Here is a 17505-nt window from a genome sequence, read left to right on the forward strand (position 1 = left end):
AGTTGTGTATTTGTTATCTGAGTAAGAGGGAGTCTAAGAATATTTCTGGGCAAGTCTGTGCTTCTGAGTATGTGGCACTCCAGAATGTTAACTTAGCTCTTGAGAGACAAGAGTGGTGAGCTTTGCAGAGATAAGTCCATGGCCTGGAGAACCAGTATCTGAGGACATCTACAGAGAAGAGTTAAAATAACTGCTTTCAACTACACTAAAAATGAACACTAATTTCATTAGATAAGGGGTAGGGGTAGGACTTATTTAGACCAAGCTAAGGAAGGGATGGTTTATAGATCACCTCAAGAATAATCTCTGTGGTGAAATCTTGAGACCTGGGTTGACCTCAAGTAAACGCAAAATGACTGAGCTGACCCCAGTTACTGTACAGTCAGTGACCCTGTGTCAATGTCTAAGGAAGTCAAGCCTAATGCAAACAGGATTCTGCAAGGTGAAAGCAGCCCTTTCTGCATGCTTGCTCAGTGTTCCCAATAATGAGGTGTTGTGAATATACCTTGCATTGATGTGGTAGATGAAGAGAAATGTACCCACCTCTGGACACGAGAACCAAACTTAGAACAATACTTAAGGAACCAAATGAGATACTGATCATGACAAATATGAAATCAGTCACAATAAACACAACAAAGAAACCTACTAAAATGTACCAGTGAGTACTGAGTCTTTTCTTCCTTAATTTCTACAAGTGGGCAGGTAAAACACTGAAAAGTGAGATCTAGAACACCAAGAACTGGTAATTTGCTTCTATACTCAAGATTTCAGAAAGGGCTCATTACTTCCTAAAGTCATAGAACAATAGGCTGAGAATGCAGTGGGTGCCTGGTGGGTGTGGGAGGCCCACCTATCCGCATTCTTAAGTCCACGGAGGAGTCACTTCCAGGAATTTGCTGTACAGCTGAATTTCCAGCCTCGTGTTCTCCACTTTTTGTGTCAAGAGGCTCACTTTTCACAAGGGAACTGACGATTCCTCTGTTAGACAGCTCAAATGTTTTCTTTCTTTCCGTCTTTAGAGATGGGGATCTCACTTTGTTGTCTAGGCTGGACTTAAACTTTTGGGCTCAGGGGCTCCTCCTGCCTCAGCCTCTTGAGTAGCTGGGACTACAGATGCCTGCCACCACACTGGGCTTCAAATGTTCTCTAGTGTTGAGTTAAAATCCATTCTATAAACATTGGTTCTGGTTCTTCCCACTAAAAATAAAGAATAAAGCATCTCTTTGTCTTGAAAGATTTTCAAATATTCAAAGACAGAACTTTTCAAATATCCGAAGAGAGAACTTATCCAAGACTTTCCCTATTTCTGTTTTTCAAACATTCCCAGGTATATGTAATTGTTTCCAGATCTTTCACTATAATTTCCCTTCTTCTGCGGGCCCTTCTTCTCTCCTCTTCATAGCTAAACCTCCAAACCAAGGTGACTACACCTGCCATCTCCACGTGTCACAAGTTTCATCCTCAGCCTACTCAGCTCTGGTCTCTGCCTCCACTCTCAAATCAAACTGCTCTTGCTATGGTCTCTGATGTTCTATCTTAAGGTGGATTCTTTAGAGCTTCTATTTGACTGTGCAGCAGCATACAACACAATTGAACACTTTAGTTTTAATAAAAAAATTTTTTTAAGACAGCACCTTGCTCTGTCACACAGGCTAGAGAGCAGTGACGTGATCATAGCTCACTGCAGCCCTGAATTCCTGGGCTCAAACAATCCTCCTGCCTCAGCCTCTTTGGTAGTCAGTAAGACAGGTGCCTGCCACCATGCCTGGCCCATATATTTTTTAGAATATTTTATTTTTTTACTTTGAATCAATGCCAAACTTACAGAAAAGGTACAAAAGAGCACAAATAATATTTTTCCTTGGCTGGGCATGGTGGCTCATGCCTGTAATCCCAGCACTTTGGGAGGCTGAGGAGGGCAGATCACCTGAGGTCAGGAGTTAGAGACCCACCTGGCCAACATGGCGAAACCCAGTCTCTACTACAAATACAGAAATGAGCTAGGTGTGGTGGCATGTGCCTGTAGTCTCAGCTACTTGGGAGGCTGAGGCAGGAGAATTGCTTGCACCCGGAAGGCAGAGGCTGCAGTGAGCTGAGATTGCACCACTGCATTCTAGTCTGGGCAACAGAGCGAGACTGTCTCAAAAAAAAAAAGAAAGAATATTTTTCCTTGAATTTTTTAGAATAACTTTAAGAAATACTGCCCCATTACGCCAAATAATTAGTGTGTATTTCCCACAAAGATATTCTTGAAAATTACCCCAAATCAGAAAATTATGGTTGAGATATTACTACTTGCCCTCTGTTCCTCAGACCTCAGCTTCACTGATTACTCCAAAAATGTTCCTTACGGTGAAAGGACATGTTGTATGTAGTTGTCCTGTTTCTTTCACCTATTTCACACTAGAACAAGTTCCTCAGTCTTTCCTCGACTTTGATGACCTTGACACTTTCGAAGAGTATAGGCCAGTTACTTTGTAGCAGTCTCTCTCAATTTGGGCAAGCTGTTTCTTTGGGATTAGACTCAGAAGCCCTTGCATTTATTAGTAAAGAATGATATCTAGAAACCGATGGCTGTGTGTTAGGTATGCTCATTGCCATTAGTGTTACTGCTGCCAGGCCCTCTCAGTGGACAGAGCTAAAGCATATGGATATTATGCACAAGCACACACATTACCACACTTTACATCTCTATTTACTTCCGTATGTAGGCATATATACATATGGAAAAACCAAGAGTTTACCCTGATACTACCAATTCCAAGCCAACACCACAGAGTTCCTCTAATTTCCACCCTTTCCACAACTGTACCTATAATTATAACTCTGTGAGAAGCCTGGGTACCATAATCTTTAATATCTTTACCTAAGTGACCAAGCCCCCTACATGTAACCAGTCTCCCATCACTGCCTCTGCTCCCTCCTCCATGTGGATGCCTCTCTCGTCCCATCTGGACTTTAAAACATATGCCAAGCTGCTGCTGCCAGCCACCTGGGTAGATGCTCTCCTCACCCTGCCTATGTTCCAATATTCCATGTAGGGTCACCCTGCCACACGGAGCCCTCCCAACCTGACCCAAGTTCTGATGCCTGGGAATGTTCTAACACCCCGGGCCAGGTCACTCTCCCACACAGGTGTTATCTGGCTCAGGTTTCATCACTGCTGGTCTGCCCTCCCATATGGATTTCCTCCTCACCCTGGCTGGCTTCTCCCAAGTGCCCCTGCTCCACCCCATCTGTAGGTCAAAGATTCCACACTTAGGCAAGCCAAGAAGACCAGAAGCTATTATTCCTGCTCACCTTGCAAAGCAGGGGGATCACTCAGAGAAGTGGGCTGTCGTCCCTGCCTCAAGCTCCAGAGACATGGCTAGTAGACTTCATCCAGAAGGAGAAGCAGGCCTTAAAAACAGAATTCTGAAGCTTTCCCCCTACAAAACTATCTTTACCTGAAACACAGCATGGGGAAGCTCAAGCCTAGGATGCTTTCAAAAACAATGGAGGCTTTGGTTAAGCAGTTATTAATGAGTAGCCTCATAGCTTCATGAGAGCAATAAGCTGAACTGTAGTCACACAAGCTTGCCAGAGAGAACCAAGGAAAGAGACTAAGCCCTCTCATGGAGTATAAGCAAACCTCAAGACTGACCTCAAAAACGGCCACCACCCAAACTTAATTAAATCAGATGGTAGGGCAACAGATGACCCAGGGCTTTGTCAAAAACAACAGAGTGATCAGCAGGTAATTAGCGGAAACCAACAGCTGGTGTGCTAACAACTGAGGGAGACAGCATAACAGAGAGATGTGTGGAAGAGAGAAAGGGTGCCCTGCTAAAAAAAAACATTGTCTTCTCAGGGTGACTGTGTTTGCTCGGCCAAGGCCATGCCCTCTTGGGAGTCACACCAGAGGCTTCAAACTATGAAGAAAAAAAGACTAGTCCATCACTAAGATAGTCTAGTCAAGTCTCTGACCAAATAGACAAGCAAATAACAAAAACAAGCCTGGGGAGGGAAGAGTATCTAGAGGTGCTAAAAAATATTATCTAAAATGTCCAGTTTTCAACAAAAAGTATGAGACATGGAAAGAAAGAAAAAAGTATGACCCATACACAGAGAAAAGCATAGTCAATAGACACTCTCTGGTAGAGGGGCCAGGCATCCGATATACCAAAGCCTTCAAAGCAGCCATTACAAATATGCTCAAAGTCCTAAATGAACCCATGTTTAAGAGGTAAAAGAAGCTATGATGACACTGTTTCATCAGACAGAGAACACCAATAAAGAGATGGGAATTATAAAAAGGAAGCAAATGGAAATTCAGAAGTTAAAAAGTACAAAAACAATGAAAAATTCACTTGAGGAGCTCAACAGAAGATTTGAAGTGGCAGAAGGAAGAATTAGAGAACCTGAAGATAGACTGATAGAGATTATGCACTCTGAAAAACACACAAAATAAAAAATGAAAAAATGAACAGAGCCTCACAGAAATGTGGAATACCATGAAGTGAACCAACATATACCTCATAAGTGAACAGAAAGAGAGTTTAGAGAGGAGTAGAAAAACTTTTAGAAATAATGGCTCAAAGCTTCCCAAATCTGATGAAAAACATTAATCCACATATCCAAGAAGTTCAACAAACTCTAAGTAGGATATACACAAATAGATCCACGTTAAAACACATCACAGTAAAAATGCTCAAATAGAAAAATGATTCCTTGTGTACAAAGAAACCTCAAAAAGATTAATAGTTTACTTCTCATCAGAAACCATGGAGACCAGAAAGTAGAGGAATGACATATTCAAAGTGCTAAATATTAAACTGTCAATCAAGAGTCTTACACGCAGCAAGATTATCTGTCAAAAATGAAGGGGAAATAAAGGAATTCCCAGGTAAACAAAAAGCAGAGAATTTGTTGCTAGCAGACTTAGCTTATAAGAAATATAAAGGAGGTTCTTCAGATTAAAGGCAAGTTATCCAAGACTAATGTGAATCCATGTGAAAGAAAGGACACTGGCAAATTACAACAGACAGTATGTATTTATATGAAATGTCCCAAGGAGGCAAATTGACAGGGACAGAAAGTAGATATAGTGTTTCCCAGGGGGACTAGGGTGAAAGTGGAATGGGAACTGACTGTTGGGATATTGTGAAATACACGTTTGGTCTTGGTCCCTGTTTCTTGGCATACAATTCCTGAAATCCCTGGAATCTCCAAGGTGATATCTTTTTATATGTTAATGAGTTGACTAGTAGCTGTCAGTCCCTACGCAGCTTCAGGATGGGGGCTGGCCATTGGAAAGACCAAGGTAGGATTACAGTGTTGGGACTTTCAGCACCAAATCCAGCTTCTGGGGAGGGGAGAGGGTTGAAGGTTAACTTGATCAACAATGGCCAGTGGTTTAGTCAATCATGCCATGTGATGAAGCCTTAATAAAAGCTCAGAAGGACAGGGTTCAAAGAGCTGAAAACATGGAGGTTGCCGGAGGGTGGCACACTTGGGGTCAGCATGGATGCTCTGTGCCTCTTCCACTATACCTCACCCTTATGTATCTCTTCATCTCCATCCTTGGTAACAGCCTTTATAATAAATTGGTAAATGTGTTTCCTAGAGTACTGTGAGCCACTATAGCAAATTAATGAAATCCAAAGAGAGGGGTGTGGGAACCCCAGTTTATAGCCAGCCAGTCAGAAGCACAGGTTAAACAAACTGGGGCTTGTGACAGGCATCAGAAGTAGGAGGCAATTATAAGACTGAGCCCTCAACCTGTGGGATCTGACGCTATCTCTAGGTAGATAATGTCAGAATTAAATTGGAGGACACCCATCTGGAGTCCCCTGCATAATTTATTGCTTGTTTGGTGTGTGGAAAAAATCCCACACATCTGGTGTCAGAAACGTGTTATGAGAGTGTAGCAGGAGAAACTGAGTTTGCTTATTCCTCTGTATTCAGAAGTGCTAATTGGTAGAACATTTCTTTTTGGTCTGATGAAAATATTCTGGATTTAAATAGTATTGATGACTGCACAGCCTTAAGTATGTACTAAAAACCAATGACCACTTCAAAAGGGTCAATTTTATGGTATGTGACTTATATCTCAATAATTTAAAAAGGGCAAATAATTTGAGTGGGCATTTCTCCAAAAAAGATGTAAAAAGTTTCAATAAATACTTGAAAAGATGCTCAACATCACTAGTAATTAGGGAAATGCATATTAAAATTACAATGAAATACCACTTCATACCTACTAGGATGGCTAGAATCAAATGTCTGATAATAACAAGTATCAATGAGGATGTAAAAAAAAAATGAGAGCCCTTATCTACTGCTGGTGGGTATATAAAATGAAGCAAACACTTTGGAAAATGATCTGGCAGTTCCTCAAATGATTAAACAGAGTTACCAAATGACCCAGTTCTTTCCTCCTAGGTAAATACCCAAGAAAAATGAAATATGTCCACATAAAAACTCAGGTTTTATTATTACCCATAATAGCCAAAAAGTGAAAAGAGTCCAAATGCCCATCAGGAGAATGGATAAATGGAATATGGTATATCTATACAATGAACAATTATTCAGCCATAAAAAGTAAGCAGCACTGACACATGCTACAACATGGATGAACTTTGAAAACATTATGCTAAGTGAAAAAAGCCAATCACAAAAGACCACATATTTATATGGTTCCATTTATATGAAATGCCCAGAAAAAATGAAATCTATAGAGACAGAAAGTAGTCTGATGGCTCCTGGGGCTAGGGAGGAGGGAAATAACAAATGGCAGCCGGGGCTTGCTAAAGAGTACAAAGAGGCCGGGTGTAGTGGCTCACGCCTATAATCCTAGCACTTTGGGAGGCTGAGGCAGGTGGATCACCTGAGATCGGAAGTTCGAGACCAGCCAACCTGACCAACATGGTGAAACCCTGTCTCTACTAAAAATACAAAATTAGCTGGGTGTGGTAGCATGAGCCTGTAATCCCAGCTACTTGAGAGGCTGAGGCAGAAGAACTGCTTGAACTTGGGAGGCGGAGGTTGCAGGAGCTGAGATCATGCCACTGCACTGCAGCCTGGGCAACAAGAGCGAAATTCCGTCCCAAAAACAAACAAACAAACAAACAAACAAAAAACAATACAACACAAAACAAAACAAAACAAAAAAGCGCACGGTTTCTTTTTGGGATGACATCCAAAGATGATATTCCAAAACTGACTGTGGTGCTGGTTACATAGCTCTTTGAATGTTCTAAAAGCACTGGATTGGTACTTTAAACGGGTGAATTATTGATAATTACACTTCAAAGAAGTTAAAGGAAATTCTCCCTTTCTCCCTCCTTCCTGCTCTCCTTTCCTCAATAAAGCAAAAAGCTACTAGGCAGACTTCTGGTTCTGTTCAGGTAGAGTTGACCCATTCCTCATCCTTATGACTTAGAAACTCTGGACACAATAGAACAGATAAGCATAGGAAGATTCTGAGAGGGAGAGACTGTCTAAGGACCTCAGGACTTGAGGAACAATATGGCTCTGAGCTACCTGGGATTCTTTATTGCCTCCCGTATATCCCCAAAAGGGTGCTGCAGAAGCCTTCAACTCAGAACAAACTATAAGAAAAGCCTGTCCCCCTTTGCCAAAGGTCTGTGGAAAATGTGACCTAACAACTGAATATATTTTTGGCAATACCCATGCTACTCCAGTTAAAAATGCCATATCGTCTTCCAACCCCCAGTTTCAGAGAGGATGGAGAGGGAGCTGATCATCTATCAAACACTCCTGCTCTGCAGAAGTGGGATCAATCTACTTCTCCCATTAGGTGGTGTCAGAGGGATAAACATGGATTTCATCTTCTACTGTGTCTAGAAGGACCATGTGGTGCCCTGATTCCCCCAGTGGGTGGTTTTGGGGCTGATCAGGGAGCTAATTTTCCATATCCCAACTGGAAAAAGCAGGTGGCACTCTGATTCCCCTGCTGGGTGGCGGTGGTGACCTGAGCAGAAAGATGATTTCCCCCCATCAAGTAGAAATGGGCAGTGCTTCAGTTCCCCCGCCAGGCTGGTGTCACTGGGGTCTATCTGTGAGCTGCGCCTCACCCAGCAACAACCAGTCTTAACAGGGTGGTTTGAAGTGGGATTAGTCAACACCAGGCTCACCACCTGCCTCTACGTCAGTGGGACCCAGTGGGGACTTGAACCTTCGTTCTCATCCATCATCAAGGACACTGAACAAAGCTGTGCAAGTGGAGGCCTGTAAACACTCTACTTTCCCCCAAACTTCAATCTTAGCGAGGCCCAGTAGGGAGACAAACCTCCACATTCAATTGGTGTCAACAAGACTGAACAGTGCAGTGGGAGGAAAGGCTAGTTGGTATTCATGTATCTGCTGCCGCTTCCCCAAGCAACAGGGGAGCTTCAAGAGGAGTGGAGCCTCCTCACTCATTTGCCATCAATGAAGCAGAATGATGGGGTGTGAAGCAGGATAGTCAACATTCCCATTTCCCAATCCCCTGGTGTCAATGGGGTCCAGTGGGGAGCTGAACCCCCAACTCTACCTGGTATGAGGAGGAAAGAGGTGGTGGGAGGTGGGAGGGTTGGCATTATACTTCCCACCTTGTCCTCCCCTGAGGACCACAGGGCCCAGCCAGGAATGAGCTTCAGTCACACCTCGCAGAAACAAAGCAGTGTGAGTTGCTTCCACTTCTTCCTAGGTGGCAGTGGGGTCCAGATTTTTTTTTTCTCATGTTGCTGTTCTTATCCCCCCGACTCAAAGGCAAAATGACAGTGCAAGGCAATGCCCCACTTTCACTACAAAGATGTCAAAGAGAACTGGTGAGAGATGTGAAATTCCACCTCGTCATCTGGACTGAGGCAGTGTTTCTAAACACCCAACTTTTGTTGGGGTGGTGTCAGTAAGGCTGAACAGGGAGCTGGGCATATACACTCACCTGGCTCCTGGGCAATGCTTCAACAGGAAGACTGCCTGACAAGCAAGAAAAAAAAGGACCCAAAATGTACAGAATACAGCTGAAAATCACTTGTCATACCAATAATTAGGAAAATCACAACTTGAATCAGAAGAAACAATCAACAGACATTAAAATGGAGATAAATGATATGCTGAAAATTTCCAATGAGGACTTTAATTATAATGTGTCTTGGCACTGATTCCTAGAATAACTGGAATCATACAGAGAATGTTCTCTACCCACAATGAAATCAAACTAGAAATCGATAACAGAAAGACAACAGGAAAAACTCCAAAGACTTGGAAATTAAACGTCAAACTTATAAATAAATCATAAGTCAAATAGGAAGTCTCGAAGGAAATTACAAAACACACAGAACTGAATCAAAATGAAAATATATCAAAATATATATAAGACGCTGGTAAAGCAGAGATTTGTAAGAAATTTCTATCACTTAACGCTTATGTTAGAGGAGAGGAAAGGTCTCAGATCAGTAATCCAGATTTCAACCTAAGTAAACTAGAAAAATGAGAGCAAAACACACGCAAAACAAGCATTGGACAGATAAAAATAAGAACATAAATCAGTAAGGTTAAAAACAGGAAAACAACAGTGAAAATCAGTGATATAAGAAGCTGGCTCTGTGAAAAAAGAAATAAAATTGATAAACCTCTAGCAAGACTGACAAAAATTTTAAAAAGACACAAATCACCCATATCAGGAATGAAACACAGCTATCACTACAGATCTGGCAAGACTGACAAAAATTAAAAAAAGATACAAATCACTCATTTCAGGAATGAAACAGGAGCTATCACTGCAGATCTGGCATCCATTTAAAGAATAACAAGGAAGTAATACAAACAAATCAGAAATCATTGATATAAATTTGACAACTTAGAAGAAATGGATCAACTCCTTGAACACTGCCAACTACCAAGACTCAACCAAGATGAATGAGACAACCTGAACAGTTCTACAAAATTAAAGAAATTGAATTAATAAACAAAAAGTTCCCCAAAAGAAATCTCCTGGCTTAAACGACCTCACTGGAGAATGCTACCAAACATTTAGAGAAGAATGGGCACCAATTTTCCACAATGCCTTCCAGAAAATAAAAGAGGAAGGAACATTTCCCACCTCCTTTTATGAGGCTAACATTACCCTGATACCAAAAGCAGATAGAGTACAAAAAGAGAAAACTATAGTCCAACATCAATCCTGAACTTAGGAAAAAAATCCTCAACAAAATATGAGCAAATAAAATCCAGCAATGCATAAAAATAATTATACACTACCACCAAATGAAATTTATTACAGGTACAGGCTGGTTTAACATTAAAAAATCAATCAATATAATCCACCACACCAACAGGCTAAAGAAGAAAAATCATATGATCATATCAATTAACACAGAAAAAGCATTAGACAAAAAAAATTCAACACTGACTCATGATAAAAACTCGCAGTAAGTTAAGAATGGAGGAGAACTAATTCAACTTGTTATGGAAAACTTACTGCTAACATCATACTGAAAAGGAAAAGACTGAATGCCTTCGCCCCACGATCAGGAAGAAGGCAAAGATTCTGCTCTTGTAACTTCTGCTTGGTAGAAGCTTTAGGCTACTATGATAAGGCAAGAAAAAAAAATAACAGCATATGAATTGGAAAAGAGGAAACAGAACTGTCCTTATTTGCAGACATGATTGTTTATGTAAGAAAATCCCAAGGAATCACCAAAAACTTCCCAGAATGGAAAGTGAGTTCAGCAAAGTAGTAAGGCATAAAATCAACACACCAAAATCAATTGCATTTCTATACACAAACAAAAAACATGTGGAAACTGCATTTAAAAACACAATACCTAGGCCACGTGTGGTGGCTCATGACTGTAATCCCAGCACTTTGGGAGGCCAAGGCAGGCGGATCACCGGAAGTCAGGAGTTTGAGACCAGCCTGGGCAACATGGCAAAACCGTGTCTCTGCTAAAATACAAAAATTAGCTGGGCGTGGTAGCAAGTGCCTGTAATCCCAGCTACTCAGCAGGCTGAGGCAGGAGAATTGCTTGAACCTGGGAGGCAGAGGTTACAGTGAGCTGAGTTCATGCCACTGCACTCCCATTCTAGGCAACAGAGTGAGACTCCATCTCAAAACAAACAAACAAACCACAATACCAGTTAAAATCGCCCCAAAGAAAATGAAATACTTAAGCATAAACTTAAAACATGTATGAATCTGGCCAGGCGCAGTGGCTCACACCTGTAATCCCAGCACTTTCGGAGGCTGAGGCGGGCGGATCATGCTGTCAGGAGATCGAGACCGTCCTGGCTAACATGGTGAAACCACATCTCTACTAAATAATACAAAAAATTAGCCAGGTGTGGTGGTGGGTGCCTGTAGTCCCAGCTACTTGGGAGGCTGAGGCAGGAGAATGGCATGAACCCGAGAGGCAGAGCTTGCAGTGAGCCGAGATCATGCCACTGCACTCCAGCCTGGGTAACAGAGCAAGACTCCATCTCAAAATAAATAAATAAATAAATAATTTTAAAAAATATAAATCTATATGCTGAAAATTATAAAATTCTGATGAAAGAAATCAAAGATATAAAAAACAGAGAAACATATTGTGATTATAAATTAGAAGACGCAACAAAGATGGCAATCTCCTCAAATTGATTTACAAATTTAATTCTTATCAAAATCCCAGTAATATTTTTTGTTGACATAAATAAGCATATTTAAAGTCACAGGTCCTATCTAAAATGATCTTGAAAAAGAGAATAAGTGGGAAGAATCACTCTATGCAATACTAAGGCCTATTACATAACTACAGTATTCATGACAGGGTAGTATTGGTGGATGGACAGATATATTAGATCAGTGAAACCCAACAATGAATCTACAAACACACTCACATAGCTTCAGGGCACTAGGATAGATGAAAAGTTCTGAAGACTTGACAGCAAAAGTGTAATCCATAAAAGAATAATTGGACCTCATGAAAATTAAAAACTTTTTCTCAGAGAAGGATCATATGAAGAGATAGAAAGGTAAGTTACAGAGTGGGAGAATGTATCTGCAAACCACATTATCAGAGCAAGATCTAATATCTAGAGTATATAAAGAACTCTTAAAACTCAAGAGTAAAAAAAAAAAATTAGTGGATAAAAGACACGCACTGATATGTAAAAAGAGAATATACAGATGGCAGATAAGCACATGAAAAGAGGTTATCATTATTAGCCATTAAGGAAATGAAAATTAAAACCACAAAAGACACCACTATATAGCTCTAATGGCTAAAATAAATACTGATAAAACCTAATGCTGGTGAGGATGTGGAGAAACTTGATCACTCATACATTGCTGGTAGGAATGTAAAATGGTACAACTACTCTGGAAAACAGTTTGGCAGTTTCATATAAAGTCAAACATGCAACTATCATATGACCTAGAAAGGAAATTCTTGGGTATTTATCCCAAAGTAATAAAAATTCATCTACACACAAAAATCTGTACACAGATGTTTATAGCAGCTTTATTAATAATAGCCCCAAACTAGAAAGAATCCAGATACCCTTCAGTGAATGAACTGATAAACACACTGTGGTACATCCATACCACAGAATACTACTCAACAATAAAAAGGAATCAACTATTGGTACACACAACAACCTGGATGAAACTCCAAGGAATTAGGCTGACTGAAAAACATCACTCCTAAAAGGTTACATACTGTGTGATTTTATACACATAACGTTCTTGCAAAGACAAAATTATAGAACTGAGGAACAGATAGTGGTTGCCACAGGCCAGAGTTATGAATGTAGATGGGTTTGACTATAAAGGAAATAGGAAGGATCCTGTGTTGATGGAACTGTTCTGTATTTTCACCATAACAATGTCAATATCCTGGCTGTGATACTATTATTACACAATAGTTTTTCAAGCTGCTACTATTGGTGGAAATTGGATAAAGGGTAAATACGATCCCTCTGTATTATTTCTTATATTTGCATGTAAATGTACAATTATCTCAATATTTTAATTAAACATGTATATATAATCAAAGAGAAAGATCCATACATAAAGCCTAAGCAAGGGTCATCTAGCAGAGGTCAGGGCAACACAAGGAAGGCAACTAGTAAGGTGCATGGCATATGCTGTGGGGCCTGGCAGGGTACGGGCCCTGTATGGAAAATACAGCTGAGTTGCGTGATGGTCTGGCAGGGTTGAGAGACTGGTTAGGAAAAGGAGGACTGAGTAAACAAGCAAACATACTGGGGATAATAAGAGCCAGGTTTCTCATTCTTACATAATTATAAATGGGAACAGCTATAAAGATGGTGTAATATTGGATTAGAATTGAAAGTACTGGCCGGGCATGGTGGCTCAGGCCTATAATCCCAGCACTTTGGGAGGTCGAAGTAGGCAGATCACTTGAGGTCAGGAGTTCAAGACCAGCCTGGCCAACATGGTGAAACCCTGTCTCTACTAAAAAAATTAATAGGGCACAGTGGTGGGTGCCTGTAGTCCCAGCTACTTGGGAGGCTGAGGCAGGAGAATTGCTTAAACACAGGAGGCGGAGGTTGCAGTGAGCAGAGATTGTGCCACTGACTCCAGCCTGGGCGACAGCGAGACTCTATCTTTAAAAAAAAAAAAAAAAAGAATTGGAAGTAACAAAGTGAACTTGTGGTTTTCAATATATATAGACAGAAACAGAAATAAATATACAGTTGACTCTTGAATACAAGTTTTAACTGAGCTGGTCCACTTATATGCAGATTTTTATCAACAAAGGGACTGAAAATACAGTATATGCAAGATGCAAAACCCTTTAGCGCGGGTGGGTAGCACAGAGGAGACTATGAGACTTGAGTATGCATGGATTTGGTACACCGGGGGTGGGAGGGTCCTGGAACCAATCCCCTGTGTACAAGGAGGGATGACTGTACCCGTAAAAATGGACAGATACTTATGTATATGTATGAACACGTATTTCCTAGCTCTGTCCCCTAAAAGGGGTTGGGAATCATGATATTCCAGTAGTAGTAAGCATACCACATCTTGGTTTCTAAGTACCATTTCCTACGAAAAAGAACCAAGGTTCCTTGAAGAAATGGCTGATTTCTGGGCCAGGGCAAGAAAAGAATAAGATGAGCTGGAAGATCTTGCCGTGCCAGAGAGTGAGGAATACAGGAATGGCGGGGACACGTAAAATGGACATTGTAAAGAGCTTGAAGGGGTTCTTACTGTCCAAATATGGGGAAACTGGAGCATCCAAATAAGTCATAGTAAAGGATCACAATCCACTGAGCAAAACAGGAATCCATGCTAAATAAATAAACAATTGAACAAATAAGAATAGGAAATTCTTCCTTACACTAGAATGCCAACTAATAAAGACAGAAGGAATAATTAAATTAGAAAATCTCTAGTTATTGGAGGGTTGGGCAGGGGAAGAAAATCTCCAGTTGTCTATCACAGTAATAATTAATTCAGGCAAGAAACAGTAATAGCTGCTAAAGCTGTTAGGTAAAAGTTGGATGTGGAACAGGATATTTACGTAGTCTGAAAGCATCTCTCCTTAAAATATTAATTATGAGGGGAGAAAGAATAATTTATAATGGATAAACTTTGGCAGACACAGCTTTACTGATGTGATCAAACTAAACATTACCAGTGATGGGGCAAAACGACATCTGGTGCTATTTGTGATCCTTCTACCAAAAATGCATAATCTCAGTCTTATCATGAGGAAACAGCAGACAAACCCAAATTGAGGAACATGTTACAAAAAAAAAAGTCTGTAATCTTAAAAAATGTTAAGGTCATAAAGGTCAAGAAAGGAGTGATTAAGGCCTTTGAAAGGGATTTAAAAAACATTACCAGAATCATTTTCCTATTAAAGGATATTATTGGGACTGCTGACAAAACTTGAATGGGGGTCTCTGGGTGAATAGAATGTAGGAGTTCTTTTGTGTGCTTTTCTTGTACGATTACTGTAAGTTTGAAATTATTTCAAAATAAAAAAATTAACATCACAAAAAGCAAGACAATCATACAGCCTGGGCATCCTGAGGCAGGAATATAGCACTGCCCATGAAACAGTCTTGCCAACTAAAAAAAAATCTGACTAGACTCTACATCCATCTACCAATTTATAGAAAATACCATGTCGATATAATCAGCAAAATACAGATTGTGGCAAACTGCACAAGGCAAAAAAACCTGTTTCCTTCAACAAATAAACTGTAAGGAAAAAGAGACAGAGGGAAGCCCAAGTTTAAAAGAGATTGAAAGCTGGGCAAGGTAGGTCACGCCTGTAATCCTAACACTTTCAGAGGCTATGGTGGGTGGATCACTTGAGGCCAGGAGTTTGAGACCAGCCTGGCCAACATGGCTAAACCCTGTCTCTACTAAGAAAACAAAAATTAGCCAGGTGTGGTGGCGCGTGCCTGTAATCCCAGCTACTCAGGAGGCTGAGACATGAGAATCGCTTGAACTTGGGAGGCAGAGGTTACAGGGAGCCAAGGTCATGCCACTGCACTCCAGCCTGGGAGAGTAAAAAGCAAAGAGATTGAAGCTAAATAGCAACCAATTACATGTATTGACTTTTTTTGAATCCGAATTCAAACAAATTATACACACACATGATATATATATAAATATATCTATGGTATATCTATAAGACAATTAGAAAATTGAACACTGTTTAGATACTTGATGATATCAAGCAAATACTGTTGATTATTTGAGGCATGGTAGTATTGATGTGGCTTATTGTTATTATTATTATTATTATTATTTTTGAGATGGAGTCTCACTCTGTCACCAAGGCTGGAGTGCAGGGGTACTACATGATCTCAGCTCCCTGCAACCTTCACCTCCTGGGTTCAAGTAATTCTCCCGCCTCAGCCTCTCAAGTAGCTGGGATTACAGGCACACGCCACCACACTCAGCTAATTTTTTTGTATTTTTAGTAGAGATGGGGTTTCACCATATTGGCCAGGCTGGTCTTGAACTCCTGACCTTATGATCCACCCAATTCAGCCTCCCAAAGTGCTGAGATTACAGGTGTGAGCTACCGGGCCGGGCCAATGATGTGGTTATTTAACAAATAAAATGATGCGATGCCTCAGTTTGCTTCAAAGTGCAGGGAACTGTGAGAGAAGTGAGTGGCTGAGATTGTTAAAACTGGGTTATGGTACATATTTGAGGGATGATGCATACATGGGGGATGATACAAATATGGGTATCTTTATTTTATTCTGTATACTTTTGTGTTTGAAATTTTCCATAATAAAAGTTTTTTGTTTTGTTTTTTTAATGGCCGGGCATAGTGGCTCACTACTGTAATCTCTTTGGGAGGCTGAGGCAGGCAGGTCATTTGAGGTCAGGAGTTTGAGACCAGCCTGGCCAACATGTGAAACCCCATCGCTACTAAAAATACAAAAACCAGCTGGGCGTGGTGGCACACACCTGTGGTCCCAGCTACTTGGGAGGCTGACAGGAGAATCTCTTGAACCTGAGAGGCAGAGGCTGCAGTGAGCCAAGATCATGTCACTGCCCTCCAGCCTAGGCAACAGAGGGAGACTCCATCTCAAAAAGACCAAAAAAAAAAAAAAAAAAAAAAATTTTTTTTTTTTTTAAGTAGTGGAATCAAGATTTAACTCTAGGTCTGTCTCACTCCACAACTACTTCTTGATAAGTTTTCTATTTTCCTTTAAAAATAAATACTTTATTTATGTATCCCCCAATTACATTTTCCCATGATTCACTATATAACATTTAAAAAAATACTTCCCATCCACAAACATAATAAAGTATAACTATCTTTATAGATGAGATATGCTTTACTAAAATTAGCTATAAAGCAAATGTTATTTGTCTAGATTTTTTCCTAACTAAAAATTAGCTGCATTTATACTAAGAGGAAAATTTTAATTAAAAAGATGTTTTTTGCAAAGGTAAAAGTCAGCATACCTAGTGGATCGCAATAGAGGTGGTGCGACCTTCCTGGGGGTGTTTGGAAACATGCCGGGTTTTTTCATTGTCACTGGAACCTGGGGATGCTACTGGATTTAGTGGGAGGGGTCAGAGATGCTTGCTCAGAGTTCTCCAGTACAACAAAGAGTTGTCCCACCCCCAAAGACAACAGAATTGCCATTGAGAAACACCAACTAAGAGGTAACATTTACAACAGAAGAAAGAAAAGGGAAAAAGGTTCATCTGACTCAGACTTGTTGGATGAAGAGTTACTCAGGGGGAAGGAAACATTATTCTAGAAGGGAAGCAGCCAGTAGACATCATTCTTGCGTTTGTTTTAGACAATACTTCTTTCTAAGACCAGGGAAACTAACACATTAAGTCTGGCACCTAGAAGCTGTCCACAAATGGTAGTTACCAGTAGTATTAGTGCCTCTAGGGCCAAACACAGCAAAGACGGATGAAGGAGGATCTACAAGGATATGGAGTTTGGACAAGATGAGAAGTGGGAAACAATGATTTTCTTGATGAGAGAGAACGCCCCCTGGTGGAGTGGTCAGATT

General features: G+C 40.6%; 1 protein-coding gene across 1 annotated transcript in view; it reads right to left on the bottom strand.

Moving 5' to 3' along the window:
- PTPDC1 (protein tyrosine phosphatase domain containing 1) overlaps nucleotides 1-17505 on the bottom strand; it is a 123236-nt gene that overhangs the window by 60445 nt on the left and 45286 nt on the right. The gene's annotated exons all lie outside the window — the stretch shown is intronic.

Source organism: Chlorocebus sabaeus, chromosome 12 (assembly GCF_047675955.1).
Source record: "Chlorocebus sabaeus isolate Y175 chromosome 12, mChlSab1.0.hap1, whole genome shotgun sequence".
In the NCBI taxonomy this organism is placed as follows: Eukaryota; Metazoa; Chordata; class Mammalia; order Primates; family Cercopithecidae; genus Chlorocebus; species Chlorocebus sabaeus.